Genomic DNA, 17,598 nt, shown 5'->3' on the forward strand with positions numbered 1-17,598 from the left:
GGTCTGTGATTCTGGGGAGCATTTGGGTGGGAGAATGGGGGGGGTCTGTGTTTCTGGAGAGTATATGGGTGGGAGAATGAGGGGGTCTGTGATTCTGGGGAGCATTTGGGTGGGAGAATGGGGGGGTCTGTGATTCTGGGGAGCATTTGGGTGGGAGAATGGGGGGGTCCGTGATTCTGGGGAGCATTTGGGTGGGAGAATGGGGGGGTCTGTGATTCTGGGGAGCATTTGGGTGGGAGAATGGGGGGGGTCTGTGTTTCTGGGGAGCATATGGGCGGGAGAATGGGGGGGGTCTGTGTTTCTGGAGAGTATATGGGTGGGAGAATGAGGGGGTCTGTGATTCTGGGGAGCATTTGGGTGGGAGAATGGGGGGGGTCTGTGTTTCTGGAGAGTATATGGGTGGGAGAATGAGGGGGTCTGTGATTCTGGGGAGCATTTGGGTGGGAGAATGGGGGGGTCTGTGATTCTGGGGAGCATTTGGGTGGGAGAATGGGGGGGTCCGTGATTCTGGGGAGCATTTGGGTGGGAGAATGGGGGGGTCTGTGATTCTGGGGAGCATTTGGGTGGGAGAATGGGGGGGTCTGTGATTCTGGGGAGCATATGGGTGGGAGAATGGGGGGGGTCTGTGACCAAAGATAGGAGGTGACCGCCATTCACCCAGAGAGGAGGGGGATAGCAGGAGAAGAAGGGAGGGGAGACCCTGGCAGTCCTGATCACGAGTGTCGTTTGAGCAGATGCTGACGTGCGCTGTCCTTGGCTCCAAAAGGAGACAGAGCAACACCCGTAGCACTTGTTGCAGGATTTGGCACCTCGCTCCTGGTACCTATGAGACTGATAGAACTTTAATGCCCACCAGACCACCCCCCCTGCCAACAAGAGATGTCTGCGGTGTTCCCCAGTCAGCCGTCCACACCTGGAGTCGAGCCGATTCCGGAAGCCCTGTATTCCCGGGCAGGACAGTGCACCAAATTTCACCAGGCCCATCAGGAAGGTTGCAGGATTCACGGCCATTCCGGGCAATGCCTAATGTCCAAGGTTGGTGGGGGGGAGGCATCGACAGCACCCACATCACTCTCGAGGCCCCCGCTAGAGAATCCACAAAGAGTCATCAACAGAAAGGGGAATATGCAACTGGTGCGTGAGCACAATGTGAACATTATGGACGCGTGCGCGAGACAGTGTGTGTGATAGTTTCATTCTGAGGAGGTCAGACATTGAGGGGGCGGGTGGTGGGGGGGGGTGCTCGTGGGTGATATACGTTACCCGCTTTGGGCATGGCTGATGACGCCTGTGTGGAGGCCTGAGACTGAGGCGGAGACCCACTATAATGAGGTCGACGTTGCCACATTAACACTGCAATGAAGTTAGTGCAAAAATCCCCTAGTCGTTACACTCCGGCGTCTGTTCGGGTACAGTGATGGAGAACTTAGCACGGCCCAATGCACCCCAACCAGATTGTGGGAGGAAACCGGAGCACCTGGAGGAAACCCACGCAGATACGGGGAGAAAGCGCAGACTCCACACAGACAGCGACCCGAGCCGGGAATCGAACCCGGGTCCCTGGCGCTGAGGCAGCAGCGCTAACCCACTGTGCCACCCTGTATATATTTGCAATCATATAAGAACATAAGAACATAAGAAATAGGAGCAGGAGTAGGCCATCCAGCCCTTCGAGCCTGCCCCGCCATTCAATAAGATCATGGCTGATCTGTCGTGGCTCAGTTCCACTTTCCCGCCCTCTCCCCATAACCCTTAATCCCCTGTCTATCAGAAACCCATCAACCCGCGTCTTAAAAATATTTAGCGAGGCAGCCTCCACCACTTCAACGGGCAGAGAATTCCAGAGATTCACCACCCTTTGAGTGAAGAAGTTCCTCCTCAACTCCGTTCTAAACCGCCCCCCCTTTATCTTGAGGCTGTGCCCCCTAGTCCTACTGTCCTTTCTGAGCGGGAAGAGTCTCTCCACCTCTAGCCTATCCATCCCATTCATCATCTTATACGTCTCAATGAGATCTCCCCTCATTCTTCTAAACTCTAACGAGTACAAGCCTAATCTATTCAGCTTCTCCTCATAGCTCAACCCCCTCAACTCCGGTATCAGCCTAGTAAACCTCCTCTGCACTCCCTCCAAGGCCAAAATATCCTTGCGTAAGTGGACAGTAAAACATCCCAAAACATTTCACTGTCTGTGTCCACTCAAACTGCTAACCTGTGTAACCTACTCTGCAGTGGGGCTGCAGTGAGAGGGATGGGATTGTGGGAGCCCTGTAGGTTTTGGGAATAACTCTCTTGGTGATTATGGTGGGGTGGGGATGGATGGCGATCGGGCGGAGGGAGGGTGTTGTCAACATTATTAACCCTGTTCTAAAATGAATGAGGGGGGATCTCATTGAGACGTATAAGATGATGAATGGGATGGATAGGATAGAGGTGGAGAGACTCTTCCCGCTCAGAAAGGACAGTAGGACTAGGGGGCACAGCCTCAAGATAAAGGGGGGGGCGGTTTAGAACGGAGTTGAGGAGGAACTTCTTCACTCAAAGGGTGGTGAATCTCTGGAATTCTCTGCCCGTTGAAGTGGTGGAGGCTGCCTCGCTCAATATTTTTAAAACGCGGGTTGATGGGTTTTTGATAAGAGAGGGGATTAAGGGTTATGGGGAGAGGGCGGGAAAGTGGAACTGAGCCACGACAGATCAGCCATGATCTTATTGAATGGCGGGGCAGGCTCGAAGGGCTAGATGGCCGACTCCTGCTCCTATTTCTTATGTTCTTAATGAGTTGAAGCATCAGCAAGAATTATATATAAAAACTGTGAAGCAGGCAGCTTTGGGGGTTGTTTTCCTGTCTCCAGTGACTGAGTATTTTGTTCCTGTTTGTACAGGGTTTGCTGAGGAGGGGCCACACTGGGCAACACCACCCAGGGCACTGGGAGGCTGCGGGGAGGCCCCGATCGCCAGGCGGTTCAGTCACTCAGGGCCATGTGCCTGTCCATTTCCTCCCCCATCAAAGTCCTCCTGTCTCCTGTAACATCATCACGCTAGTGTGGTGGGCTTGGGTACGCTGTGTTAGTGAGTTTCTTTGATAGGCAGGAGGGTGATGACCACTTGCTAAGTACCAGGATGATGATGCCCTGGTGCTACCCGAGCTCCGCGGGCACGCTGGCACCTTGGCCCACATCTGTGGAGAATCATCGAACCATAGAAACCCTACAGTGCAGAAAGAGGCCCTTCGGCCCATCGAGTCTGTATCGAACGCAATCCCACCCAGGCCCTACCCCCATATCCCTACATATTATACCCACTAATCCCCTCTAACCTACTCATCCCTGGACACTAAGGGGCAATTTCTTAGCATGGACCAATCAACCTAACCCGCACATCTTTGGACTGTGGGAGGAAACCGGAGCACCCGGAGGAAACCCACGCAGACACGAGGAGAATGTGCAGACTCCGCACAGACAGTGACCCGAGCCGGGAATCGAACCCAGGACCCTGCAGCTGTGAAACAGCAGGGCTAACCCACCGTGCCACCCCCTCACTGCGGAGTGGGTAAGGGATCTGAGAAGGTCCATACAGGGCCTCGGGGCGAGTGGGGTAGGAGAGGGGAGGGAATCGCTCGTGGGCTCTGAGGAACCAATGGTTTCATTTTCTCAGTGACAGACTATGAAGGGACCTCCCCATCTGACATCAGCCTGAAACCTCCCTCCGAAAATCATTAATGGAAGAGGATTCCTGTTCGAGACAAATCTGAGACAAATTTGTCACAGGTAGGTGATTACAATAAAGCTGTTTATTGTAATTAATGCTTACGATAAAGCTGTTTAAATAATAAATTCTAACATAAAATGTGTGGACGGGAAAGGTTAAGGTGCTGAAAGATTTATCTAATCAGTGTAGCCCTTCCCCCGTGTCATCTTAAAGCAACTACAATCTCCGAACCTTTCAGGGCTTATCACTACATCCATGTGTCTCCCCAGAATGTACACCAGAGTTGGAGGGGGGCCAGCTGTCTACCTCACTGAGACACGTGTGGCAGGCATCCTCTGGAGGAACTTGAGAGCCCTGGCCAGCTTCCAGGTGTCTGGAACATTTCCATGACACCCTCTTCATCCCGTTGCTCCCGAGATATCCCGGGTGTCAGGGAGCAGTGGGGATAGTCAGAAGGTGTAGGTACATCTCCTGGCGGGAGGCCACCAGCTCAGGCTCGAGCCCCTTCCTCCTCCCTCGCTGTTCCTACGGGCCCCTGGGTCACTCCATGGGATGGCGGTGCTGCTGCAGTGACCTCCAGAAGCTCTGGCGCCACCTGGCCTTCCCAGTCCTGGAGGACCACCTGTGTCCTGCCCCTGGTGTTCGAGCCCTCTGCAATGGCCACCAGCGTCAGGGTCATGTGTTAATGGCCGTAGCAAGTGCCCTCTGAGACTGGCCAACGCTCTGCAGCCCCTCAGCCATGACCGTCTGTGACTGGGCCGTGTTCCCAAGGGCTATCCCGCTGGATCTCCTGCAAGCTCTCGAGCCTCTCAGCCATGGGCCGCAGAACCTCGAGGACCCTCAGCCGTGGCCCTCTGGAACTCCGCTGTGGCCTGCGGAGACTCGGCCATCGCTTGGAGCCTGCCACTCATAGTGAGGATTCCCTGCCCCAAGCTTCCCACTGCCGATGCCACCCTTGCAGTGTTGGCCTGGGAACCACGCCATCCAGGCAATAGCTGGTCCACAAAGCTTTGGGACTCCTCCCAGCAGCCTCACAGTGGGCCCAGTGTGGCCGTTCAGCCCCTCCTGCGTCCCCTGGCTCTGTTACTGCATCTCCAGCAGCTGAGGGAGAAGTGGCCTCAGAGGCCCAGCGTGGAGCCTGAGGCCTGCTGAGTCCTCGCCTCCAGCAGACCCCCCGCCCCCCCCCACCGCGTACCAGAGGCCTCGAACGTTCCCTCCTCCACCTAATGTACATCAGCAAGTGTGTCGTGCTCACCAGAGAGTGACCCAGAAACCTCATCACCAACTGGACCCACAGATGGTGAACTGCAAGGTGGAAGCTGATGCCAAAAGTGTGCCACCCTTGGAGGGGAGGCAGGGGGGGTTTACTCTGCCTGAGGTCGGCGGGGGTAAAGGGGGGGGGAATCCGCTGCCACTCTGCCCGAGATTGGTGGGGGCAGACGGTCCGCATTCGGTCTGGGTGGCTGGGGCTTGAGAGATAAGGGGGTCAGTAATGTTGTGGGGCAATGTCTGTGGGGGGCATTATCTGGCTCGGGGGGGGGGGGGATGTGGCAGGGGAGCAGCACGCTAACATTCTGTTCCGTGCACGCACAGTAGGAGGCGCTGATCGGAGCTGTGGGATTTCGGGTGTGTTAAGCCCCCCCTCACAGGTACGATTCGGAATTTCTCCAGGCAGAGTGTGTATGGGGGTGCCTGAGAATGAGTCCAAAAGATCTGAAACACTCCCAGTTTCAAGTCCGCCCAGCACTTTGAATCAAAATGGTAAAATAGGGCCCATAGAATCTCCACAGTACAGAAGGAGGCCATTTGGCCCATTGGGTCTGTACCAACCACAATCCCACCCAGGCCCTATTTCTGTAACCCCCATATTTAACCTACTAATCCCCCTGACACTAGGGTCAATTTAGCATGGCCAGTCAACCTAACTCGCACATCCTTGGAGTGTGAGAGGAGACTGGAGCACCCGGAGGAAACCCACATGCAGATACAGGGTGAAAGTGACACTGACCCGAGGCTGGAATTGAACCCGGGTCCCTGGCGCTGTGAGGCAGCAGTGCTAACCACTGCGCCACCACCTTATTACGGTGAAAATACTCGAGGATAAGACCTCAATTGTTTTCACTGTAAAAAGGTGGGATACAAAAAGGCACAGTGCTGGTGACTTAAGAACGTCACAATGTGGAGATGCCGGTGTTGGACTGGGGTAAACACAGTAAGAAGTCTCACAACACCAGGTTAAAGTCCAACAGGTTTATTTGGTAGCAAAAGCCACGAGCTTTCGGAGCACTGCCCCTTCATCAGGTGAGTGGGAGTTCTGTTCACAAACAGGGTATATAAAGACACAAACTCAATTTACAAAATAATGGTTGGAATGTGAGTCTTTACAGGTAATCAAGTCTTAAAGGTACAGACAATATGAGTGAAGAGAGGGTTAAGCGCAGGTTAAAGAGATGTGTATTGTCTCCAGACAGGACAGTTAGTGAGATTTTGCAAACCCAGGCAAGTCACGGGGGTTTCAGATAGTGTGACATGAACCCAAGATCCCGGTTGAGGCCATTCTTATGTGTGCAGAACTTGGCTATCAGTCTCTGCTCAGCGACTCTGCGCTGTCGTATGTCGTGAAGGCCACCTTAGAGAACGCTTACCCGCAGATCAGAGGCTGAATGCCCGTGACCACTGAAGTGTTCGCCAACAGGAAGAGAACAGTCTTGTCTGGTGATTGTCGAGCGATGTTCATTCATCCGTTGTCACAGTGTCTGCATGGTCTCCCCAATGTACCATGCTTCGGGACATCCTTTCCTGCAGTGTATCAGGTAGACAACATTGGCCAAGTTGCAAGAGTATTTACCGTGTACCTGGTGGATGGTATTCTCATGTGTGATGATGGCATCCGTGTCGATGATCCGGCATGTCTTGCAGAGGTTGCTGTGGCAGGGTTGTGTGGTGTTGTGGTCACTGTTCTCCTGAAGGCTGGGTAGTTTGCTGCGGACAATGGTCTGTTTGAGGTTGTGTGGTTGTCTGAAGGCAAGAAGTGGGGGTGTGGGGATGGCCCTGGTGAGATGCTCGTCTTCATCAATGACACGTGGAAGGCTCCAGAGAAGCTTCTCCGCTCCGGGGAAGTACTGGACGACGAAGGGTACTCTGTCCACCGTGTCCCGTGTTTGTCTTCTGAGGAGGTCGGTGCGGTTTTTTGCTGTGGCGTGTCGGAACTGTCGATCTATTAGTCGAGCGCCATATCCTGTTCTTATGAGGGCATCTTTCAGTGTCTGGAGGTGTCTGTCACGATCCTCCTCATCTGAGCAGATCCTGTGTATATGGAGGGCTTGTCCATAGGGAATGGCTTCTTTAACGTGTTTAGGGTGGAAACTGGAGAAGTGGAGCATTGTGAGGTTATCTGTGGGTTTGCGGTACAGTGAGGTGCTGAGGTGACCGTCCTTGATGGAGATGCGTGTGTCCAAGAATGTAACCGATTCTGGAGAATAGTCCATGGTGAGTCTGATGGTGGGGTGGAACTTGTTGATGTCGTCATATAGTTGTTTCAGTGATTGTTCACCATGAGGCCAAAGGAAGAAAATGTCATCGATATATCTAGTGTATGGCATCGGTTGGAGATTCTGTGCGGTGGAGAGGTCTTGTTTGAACCTGTGCATGAAGATATTTATAAAGGGTACTGCGCAACCAAGAATCTCTCTCTCTGACCCCACGACTGAGCTACAACAATGGTGACCGTCGCCAGCGATGACCAGCATGAGGAGAGCCATCACACCCGAGAAAGAAGGAAGACCAGAGCCAGACCAGACCAAAGGACCAGACTACGCAGAGAACGACCAAGGCCAGCGCACAGATAAAGGCCAATATCTGCTTGGGTACTCACCAGTCACGCAAAGTTAAATCAAGGTCTTGTATTGGACCTGAACTTTAGTATTTTCAGTAAGATAACTTATCGTTGGTTGGGTGGGTGATTATTGATTGTATGTTTTAAATAAATATTGGTTGTACTAACAAGACGTCTACTCACAGTTCTTTGTCCAATGTATAAGGGTTAAAACAGACTGTGTGGCAGGCACAACAGTTGGCAACTCCGCCGGAACATCAACAAGAAGTAACTTTGTTTCTCCGATATTGAATCCCGCAGAATCTATATTGAACGATTATTTAAAACTCAGAGCCAACAGGTGTAAATTCCTTATTGGACAAATAACAGCTTTTGGGAAATTGTTTATTCTGTTACTAACAAGGAGGATAGGGTAAACTCCGTAGGTCTACATTAGAATCCAGAGGGATTAGGACTGGAACATAGTCCATAGTCTTTTACTTCACAGGCGATTCGACCTACCTTGTTGTCCAACGAGGGGCATACACGCGGTGGGTCGTGCGAGGGCTGCTCTTGGATGTTGTTTCGAGAGTTGCCTAGTGCTTCACGTTGTTAGTGTACGCTTAAAACTGGACCAACTGATGGGCAACACGACAGCTGAATGACTATCACTGTTTGCTGTGCAGATACATGGATTTGGGCGGGAGTTTGCGCATTCTCCCCGTGCTTGCGTGGGTTTTCTCCGGGTGCTCCGGTTTCCTCCCACATCCCAAAAACGTGCTCTTAGGCTGATTGGTGTAACAAATTGTCCCTAAATTAGTCTCCCCTCAATCTTCCCCAATAGGCGTAGACAAAGGTCATGGGTAGAGGAGGGGACTCATAATGTTAAAATGGCGGTGTGGGCTCGTTGGGCCGAAGGGCCTGTTTCCCAGGCTGTGTTGTTCTTTGTTCAAAGCCGTATCCGCAGTCCGATCTACTCCCTACCCCTTGTTGTTGAATATAGAATGGCAGGAAACGGCAGAGGGACAGAGAAGTGTCCCACATGGGAAGCAAAAATCAGGGAATTTATTAAGAAGAAAGGGTGAGCCCTATGGTCAGAATCTTGCGCTAATACTGAGACAGGACCGGGATCCGTAGGACAGAAGTAATTGGGACGATCTAAGGAAAGTTCAGGGAAAATGGGCAGACAAATGTGAGAAAGAAACTGCCAATGTGAGCTGCTTAAGAACATAAGAACATAAGAAATAGGAGCAGGAGTAGGCCATCTAGCCCTTCGAGCCTGCCCTGCCATTCAATAAGATCATGGCTGATCTGTCGTGGCTCAGTTCCACTTTCCCGCCCTCTCCCCATAACCCTTAATCCCCTCACTTATCAAAAACCCATCAACCCGCGTCTTAAAAATATTTAGTGAGGTAGCCTCCACCACTTCAACGGGCAGAGAATTCCAGAGATTCACCACCCTTTGAGTGAAGAAGTTCCTCCTCAACTCCATTCTAAACCGCCCCGCCTTTATCTTGAGGCTGTGCCCTCTAGTCCTACTGTCCTTTCTGAGCAGGAAGAGTCTCTCCACCTCTATCCTATCCATCCCATTCATCATCTTATACATCTCAATGAGATCTCCCCTCATTCTTCTAAACTCTAACGAGTACAAGCCTAGTTTATTCAGCCTCTCCTCATAGCTCAACCCCCTCAACTCCGGTATTAGCCTAGTAAACCTCCTCTGCACTCCCTCCAAGGCCAAAATATCCTTGCGTAAGTACGGCGACCAAAACTGCACACAGTACTCCAGCTGCGGCCTCACCAATGCCCTATACAGCTGCAGCAAGACCTCCCTGCTTTTATATTCAATCCCCCTCGCGATGAAGGCCAGCATCCCATTTGCCTTCCTGACCACCTGCTGCACCTGCAAGCTGGGTTTTTGCGACTCATGCACAAGGACCCCGAGGTCCCTCTGCACCGTCGCCTGCTGCAGTTTTTCGCCCTGTAAGTAATAGTCCTTCCTACCATTATTCCTACCAAAGTGGACCACCTCGCACTTGCCAACATTAAATTCCATTTGCCATTTCCTGGCCCATTCGCCCAGCCTATCTAGATCCTTCTGCAGACTCTCCACACCCTCCGCACAATTTGCCTTTCCTCCAATCTTGGTGTCATCAGCAAATTTCGACACCCTACACTTGGTTCCCTCCTCCAGATCATAAATAGTGAAATACCGTCCCTGGGTGGTCTCGAACCACCAACCTTTCGGTTAACAGCCGAACGCGCTGACCCATGGCGCCACAGAGACTGAGACAGCTGAGACACTGAGACAGTGAGACACTGAGACTTAAGACAGCTGCTAGGAACAGGACAGTTTGTAAGGAACTGGAGGGTTCAAAGCGAGCACAGGAGGAAAAGGAGGAGGAGATTGAGAAACTAAAGGAACAACAGCAGGAGAGGATAGAGCAGATAAGAGCTGGAAAGGACAGAATTAAAGAGAACCAACCAGGCAAATTTATTACATCTGGGCAATTTTCAAACCCAGAATGAGAGAGCCAACAAGTCTTGGTGAAAGGTGAGGCCGAGCGGGCAGTAACACGATTGGAAGCTCGGTGCACTGATCTGCAGGTGGCAATAAAGGCGCTACATCAAGGCAGTAAAGAACAGAGACAGGCAACTGCTGACCACTCCAAATACCAGCGAGAAATTTCACGGCTGGAGTCCCTATTATCGGTTCAGAGTGGATTTACCTGTACCTTCGGGACAGTAGGGGACGAGGAGATAGAGAATGTGGATTGGGGGAGAGTTAAAGGAGAATGCTCGACTTCACGTTGTGTAGACCGAGGATTGGAGTCCATCACCATCTTTCCCAGGGGAAGTCACACCCACCGCGCCCCCAGATTCATCTCCAGTGCCGACGCACCCAGCGACGACTGAATATCGAGTAGGAGAGTCTCGGAGCCCAGTCGTTACATACACGACCCCGTTACTGTGACACAATTGGCTGAAATCGCAAATAAAATCGCAAACTTTGAGCCGGCGGCTGACCCACACAGTTTCTTTGAGGGTGTCAGGCAGAAGGTAGTGGAGGGGCTCGAGACGAGGGACGAGGTGAAGCTGGTAGTCATTGTGGTTAAACAAGTCTGTATGGTCTGCCCTGCCAACCCCTCAAAATGTCGGGTAAGGGACCTTAAACGAAATTAAGGAAGCGATATTGACTGCGGTAGGGTTTAATAAGGGGAATCCTGTAGATGGGGTTAAATAAATGTACTTGGAGGAAGAAGGAACATCCGATTGCCTTTGCTGATTGTTTATGGATCCACTTCACGGGAGTTTGTGGGGAATTAGATCGGGCTAGATTCAATGAAGCTGTTTCATCCACATGGGCTGGGACATTAGTCTCACACACCACAGAGGAAGGTAAGAAAGCCTCCGCTAAATTTGACCCTGCAGAGACCACACGCAATGAAGAGTGGGTTCTCCGACGCTTAGCTCGAGTCTGGGAACAGGAATTTCAGGGAGCCCCAACGTCACAGTCAGAAAGGGAGGTGAGAATTTTCCTGATGAGGGCTATCCAGTGTCCAGTGTGGAGAAACGAGGGCAGAGGGGATCACCAACACCAGAGAGAGACAGCTCCACCTTACACAGCAGCCCCGGGGAGAGATAGAGGGACATGTTTTAATTGTGGGCAGCAAGGAACTTCGCTCGAGATTGTAGGAGACCCCCGCCACCTTATACACAGTCCCCGAGGACCACCGGTTTCACCAGTTAGGCCAGCTTCTAGGTACGAGAGAGAACACCGCCCACCACTGATGGAAGGTCCTGGTCACCCCATGCGTACCGTAAGCATGAGCCCATCACTGTATCCAACTGTCCCCCCGCTAGGGAACCCTAGATTGACAGTTCCCGACCTCCCCTGGATCTGTAGCACCAGGTGGGATAGTGTAGGGAGACCCCTAGTTAACAGCGTGGTAAGGGACCACCTCATAGAATTCCTTTGGGATCCCAGAGGCTCCTGAACTATCCTAAATGTATCAAGGTTAAAAAGAGCCAAGCCTTGGCCAACTACAGGCACAATTACACTCAGTGGATTCACAGGACACATGCAGGAGGGACACATTACAGCCCCTGTACAGGTCCGCCTCGGTAACATGGTGTGTGACTATCCGGTGGTGTTAGTTGATCTTTCCTCAAATGCTGAACTCATCCTGGGGTCCGGTTATATGAATAAATGTAATCTTTCATTCGATCCAGCTAATCGATGCATTTGGGAGATGCTACGGTTAGCACAGCGCCATCAGTCATTCCAGTCGGGATATATCCTAATAGGGTTAGCACAATGGGGGAATTCTGGTTTGATCCCTTAACGATTAGCAGGCCATCAGGGAGGTGATTCAAAGAAACAATGGGGTGTTTACGGGGCAAAAACATGATTGTGGCCAGATACCTGGGGAGGTGTTAGTTGAAGAGCTGGATCCAAGACCACAGAGACAATATGTGCAGAGTACAGAGCTCGGGTAGATGTGCGGAGACAATAAGAGACAAAGATGTGCGGGTTAGGTTGATTGGCCATGCTAAGAAATTGCCCCTTAGTATCCAGGGATGTGTAGGTTAGAGGGATTAGTGGGTATAATATGTAGGGATATGGGGGTAGGGTCTGGGTGGGATTGTGGTCAGTGCAGACTCGATGGGCCGAAGGGCCTCTTTCTGCCCTGTAGGGTTTCTATGATTCGATGAATACAGGCAGAGGGGGAGGTGGCCAGGGTAATTGATAGTCTATTACAGCAGGGGCTGTTGAGACAAGTGGCACCCACAAATAATGCGTTGATATGGCCTGTGAAGAGGGCAGATAGATCATGGAGGTTAACGGTCGATTATCAGGAATTAAATAAGGTTACCCCACTCATCGCCCCCACTGTATCCACAAGCCCCGTCACCATGATGAGACAGGGAGCCCAGGCAAAGTTTTTCATGGCACTCGATATTAGTCCATCTCTTTAAATCAGTTTTTCCAGTACAAGTTTGCCTTTACCTTCCAGGGACAGCAACACACTTGGACTTGCCTCCAACAGGCTTTCCCTAATTCCCCGTCCATCTCCCACAGGTGACTAGCTGCCAGGATAGAAAAGTTTTCTCCACCCGAGTGTTGAATTACTCGCACTGCTCCGTTCATTGGGTGCAAAGACAACCCGGAAAAGACCCAAACTTTGCCACCCAAGGTTATACACCTCGGTACAGTGATTACTCATGGCAAGAGGGAGATTGAACAGAAAAGGATAGACTCCATAAGTATGCCTCCCACTGCCCCAGAATGTGAGCGCACTCCGATCTTTCCTCAGTCTAGTAGGGCACTGTCGGAACTGTATAGACAGCCTTGCCACCGAGGAAGCCCCAGTTTCTGAATTGCTGAAGAAATATGCGACCTGGGACTGGACTGTGCAGCACGCAGCATCAGTAACCGATTTAAAGTGCGTCCTCGCCACAGCGCCAGCCTGGCTAGTACCTGAGCCAGATCCACCAGACACCTTTAGAAGTTGCAGCCACCAGCCACACACACTATCAGCGGTATTATTACAAGAAAGATAAGGTGGACCAGGCCCAGTAGCCGATACCTCACGTGTATTGAACCCAGTTGAACAGGGCTTCTCCGGGTGTGAGCCACACCTGCTCGCGGTACCTTGGGCTGTGCGGCATTTCGCCGATATCACTGGACTGAGCCCAATAACCGTCCTCACTGAACACACCCAGCTTCTACTGGACAACCGCTTTAAAGACAGCTCAGTAAGCCAGGTCCACGCTGCCCGCTGGACACTGCTACTGCAGGGTAGGGACATCACTGTAAAGCGAACCAAAGTGCTCACGTTCCTGGCAGATAATTTAAATTATGGGGGAGACCCACGTGGGTGTCAGGTTATAGCCACCAAGGACCCCACAGGTCCGAAACAATAGGAGAGATGATCAGGGACAAAAGAGACAGCCACCCGATGGACAGTCTCAGCCATGGGAATTTATGTAGATGGTTCATCCACTATAGAGAATGGGAGCAGAATTACAGGATGTGGCATTTATATGGAAAATCAACAGGGACAAACACGAATAGAACTCACCCTGAACTACCCAGCCATCTGAGTGCTCAAAATGCGAATTAGCAGCAGTCACAGACATAGTGAGTCACCCAGACCTATTTCCAACTCCTGCCAACATACACTCTGATAGTATATATGTGTGCAACAGCCTGACTGAGTTTCTACCATTCTGGGCTTTGTATCTGCAGATGGAAAGCCCCTGCCTTTATTAAAATACGTTGGTGGCTCGAACTGCACATGTTCGATGTTGCCCATTATTTTGACAATTGTTTAATCTGTGCCCTGACAGGAAAACCAGGAAAGCGGAGCTAAGACACACACCCAATTGAAGGCGCCTGGACAAATCTCCGCATTGATTATATCGGCCCACTGCCGCCGTGTAGGAATGGATTTAAATCCTGGTAATAATAGACACTTTCACCAAATGGGTTGAGGTATTCCCCACTAGATCCAACACAGCTAAGGCCACCGCAGTGATATTAGCCCAGCAGGTGTGTACACGGTGTGGTCCTCCCTGCAGTATAGAGTCCGACTCAGGGGACACATTTCACCGGGCAGGGGATGCAGAACGTTACGGAGATGTTTGGCATCGAGCAGAAATTCCGTATCGCCTGCCATCCACAATCCAGTGGAATCGTAGAGTGCAGGAACCGAACGCTAAAAGGGATTATTGGAAAGACAGTGCAGCAAAACAACACAATATGGGATTCCCTCTGCCCTCACGATGGGACGTAACACTGTTTCCAGCTCCACTGGATTCACCCCACACACCAAAATAACTAGCCGGCCTATGAGGGGAGCTGAATATTTATTGGGGTTTGATTTAACTGAGCCTGCTATCAGAACGCTCACCCACGAGAGAGCCGTCCCACGGATAATCGAAAACATTAAACCAGCCCAGTGAGCCGCACTTATTTGATTAGGAGTTAAAAAGAAACAGCGTAAGGTGTATCCCGATAAAGGGGTACACTCGGTGGAATATACAGTTGGCCAGCAGGTAATGATTTCCCTCTACAACCCCAGTTCTTTCTTGTCCCCGAGATATTCAGGTCCGCACACCATCACCGACAAAATAAACCCCTCGGTGTGTAAATTCCTGATCTCCAACAGGAAAACTGGTTGGTTCCACGTCAATCAACTGTAAGCTTACGGGACTCAGAATAATCTCTTCCACCATCTCACATTAGAGAAAGGGGAGGGTGACACTCGGTGACAGGAATGGACTCACCCAGGAAAAGTATTTCCCCTTCTCATCCACTTCCAGGTTCAGACCAGACCCTCACCCCTACCACACCACAGCCCAGAGCCTCGTCCACACCTGAAATGCCCCTGGGGACACTGATTGACCCAGGCGTAACAGGAGACTTTCGCTCCCTAGAGGACTGGCCATTTGCCAGATATTGGCCCTCACAGCATTATGGATTCTCCCATAAACATGAACCTTACTGGCCCCAGTGAGGCCCTGACTATACAACACCGGGTTATTGTGTTGGGGACACCCGGTGCTGCATCCCCCAATGGATAAGGGACCCGACACAGAGATTAATTAGACTGGAACACGAGGATGAAGGACCCCCCGATCCAAACACAGACCCCAAGCGCAGTCCAACAGACAGACACGGGACTGGAGACCAGGTGAGGAGATAATGATGGAGCTCCATGAGACAAATGATTCAGAAGATGAGTCTCTGTTGGGTAATTGGTTAACGGAAATGCTGAAGGAATCTAAGATGCTCCAGATGATGAAACTCCGCCGACAGCACAGACCAATAAAAGGTAGAAGAATCTCAGGTGGAAGAACCCACTGGAAAAAAAATCCCCTTCGACCTGCCGGTCCACCGTGACTGAGCGACACTGAAACGTCCACAGTTAAGTACAACCAACGTGTTTCCCCATTCATGTGTATATTGCTAGTACGATTAACCAGGTTATCTGTACAATCCAACGCCATCTTTCACCACCTTTCTCTAATTGAGATATCATTAAGACACCTATATAAATCTTTGAGTTAGCTATGCTAAATTTTAACATCATTCAGGCGGCTGGATTACATTTTCAACAGGAAATGAAAAGCAAACAAAACTCTTACGATGCAAAAGGCTGGTACAATATGCAGCTGCTCTTAACCCGGCTCCTTAGTGTTCCAAGTGAGAATTTTATTTTCAGTGTTCTGATGATGGAAGGGCCTTGTCCCTAATGTTAAAGGGCCACATTTTTGACCCTTAGAGGCACTTGTGCTAAATTTTAAGAACATAAGAAATAGGAGCAGGAGTCGGCCATCTAGCCCTTCGAGCCTGCCCCGCCATTCAATAAGATCATGGCTGATCTGAAGTGGATCAGTTCCACTTTCCCGCCCTCTCCCCATAACCCTTAATTCTCCTGTCTATCAGCAATCTATCTACCCGTGACTTAAATATATTCAGCGAGGTAGCCTCCACCACTTCAATGGGCAGAGAATTCCAGAGATTCACCACCCTTTGAGTGAAGAAGTTCCTCCTTAGCTCCGATCTAAACTGCACCCCCCCCTTATCTTGAGGCTGTGCCCTCTAGTCCTGCTATCCTTTCTGAGCGGGAAGAATCTCCCTACCTCTACCCTATCCATCCCCTTCATTATCTGATACGTCTCTATAAGATCCCCCCTTACCCTTCTAAACTCCAACGAGTACAGACCCAGTCTATTCAATCTCTCTTCATAGTCCAACCCCCTCATCTCCAGTATCAGCCTCCAAGGCCAAAATATCCTTGCGTAAGTGCGGTGACCAAAACTGCACACAGTACTCCAGCTGCAGCCTCACCAGTGCCCTGTACAGTTGCAGCAAGACCTCCCTGCTTTTATATTCTATCCCCCTCGCTATAAAGGCCAACACCCCATTCGCCTTCCTGACCACCTGCTGCACCTGCAGACTGGGTTTTTGCGACTCATGCACAAGGACCCCCAGGTCCCTCTGCACCGTAGCATGCTGCAGCTTTTCACCTTTTAAATAATAATCCCTCCTACTATTACTCCTGCCAAAGTGGAGAACCTCACACTTGCTAATGTTATACTCCATCTGCCATCTGCGGTCTGCCTTCAAACTCCAACACACTTATAGAACGGACACCTCTTCAGGTCGTTACAGATCGACTCTAGTGCTGTTCGAATTCCTATAGTTAATGGTGACTGCCATTAGACTAAAACTGGCTGATTTTGCTGGTCAGTTAAAATAAGCTCTTTTCTGACCACCTCACAACTCGCCTATTCATCAAGCTGAACAAAAATATTTTGCTCCGTAGTGCAACACAATTAGAATTTTAAAAAAACTACAACATGCAAGCAACAATTTATATACCCGGGTCCTCCTGACCACACCACTGTCAATAAGTGTTCAAAAAAAAGGGTGGGGGGGGACATAGAAAGTTTAAATATATGTACATACATCAAATATTGGATGTGATAACAGCAGAAATTACATTGATCTCCCCAGGACAGCGACAGACGATGACAGAGATGGAACCTACAATCTACCTGATCAGACTCATCATCAGGATAAGCGCACAGGACACTCCAAGCAAGATGAACTTGTGGTATTCCGGTTATTTCTGGTTTGACGCACCTGAATGTGAGGAGGGGGTGTTATGGGTGCATCCCAATAAGGGTATAATGTTTGAGTGTTATAACCAGCAACTGGTGTACAAAAAAACTGGTGTACAAAAAAAGTGTCACCGTAGCAGGGGATTGGTGGGGATTTTCAAATAATGGGTGCCCTGAAATTGGACGTCTGGCTAACAGGATTGGAGCTGGGGGAGCGGTGCCCCAGGACACTCACAGAGGGGGAACTTTGCATTGTATGAAATAAGAACTAGACAGAAGCCAACCCCAGACCCATCCAGAATATAGGGCTAATGGAAAGACTCTTGGTAGTGTTGACGAGCAGAGAGATCTCGGGGTACATGTGCATAGATCCCTGAAAGTTGGCACCCAGGTTGATAAGGTTGTTAAGAAGGTGTACGGTGTGTTAGCTTTTATTGGTAGAG

The 17,598-nt window shown here is 50.7% G+C and overlaps 1 non-coding gene across 1 annotated transcript; it reads right to left on the reverse strand.

Annotated features, from left to right (window-relative positions):
* Positions 1-9,732: 9,732 nt before the first annotated feature.
* Positions 9,733-9,806, reverse strand: trnan-guu (transfer RNA asparagine (anticodon GUU)). The gene has a single exon. It is a non-coding gene; the product is annotated as a tRNA-Asn (tRNA).
* Between the last annotated feature and the right edge of the window lie 7,792 nt (positions 9,807-17,598).

Source organism: Carcharhinus amblyrhynchos, chromosome 31, assembly GCF_965287045.1.
Source record: "Carcharhinus amblyrhynchos chromosome 31, sCarAmb.v2.hapA, whole genome shotgun sequence".
NCBI classification, from domain to species: domain Eukaryota; kingdom Metazoa; phylum Chordata; class Chondrichthyes; order Carcharhiniformes; family Carcharhinidae; genus Carcharhinus; species Carcharhinus amblyrhynchos.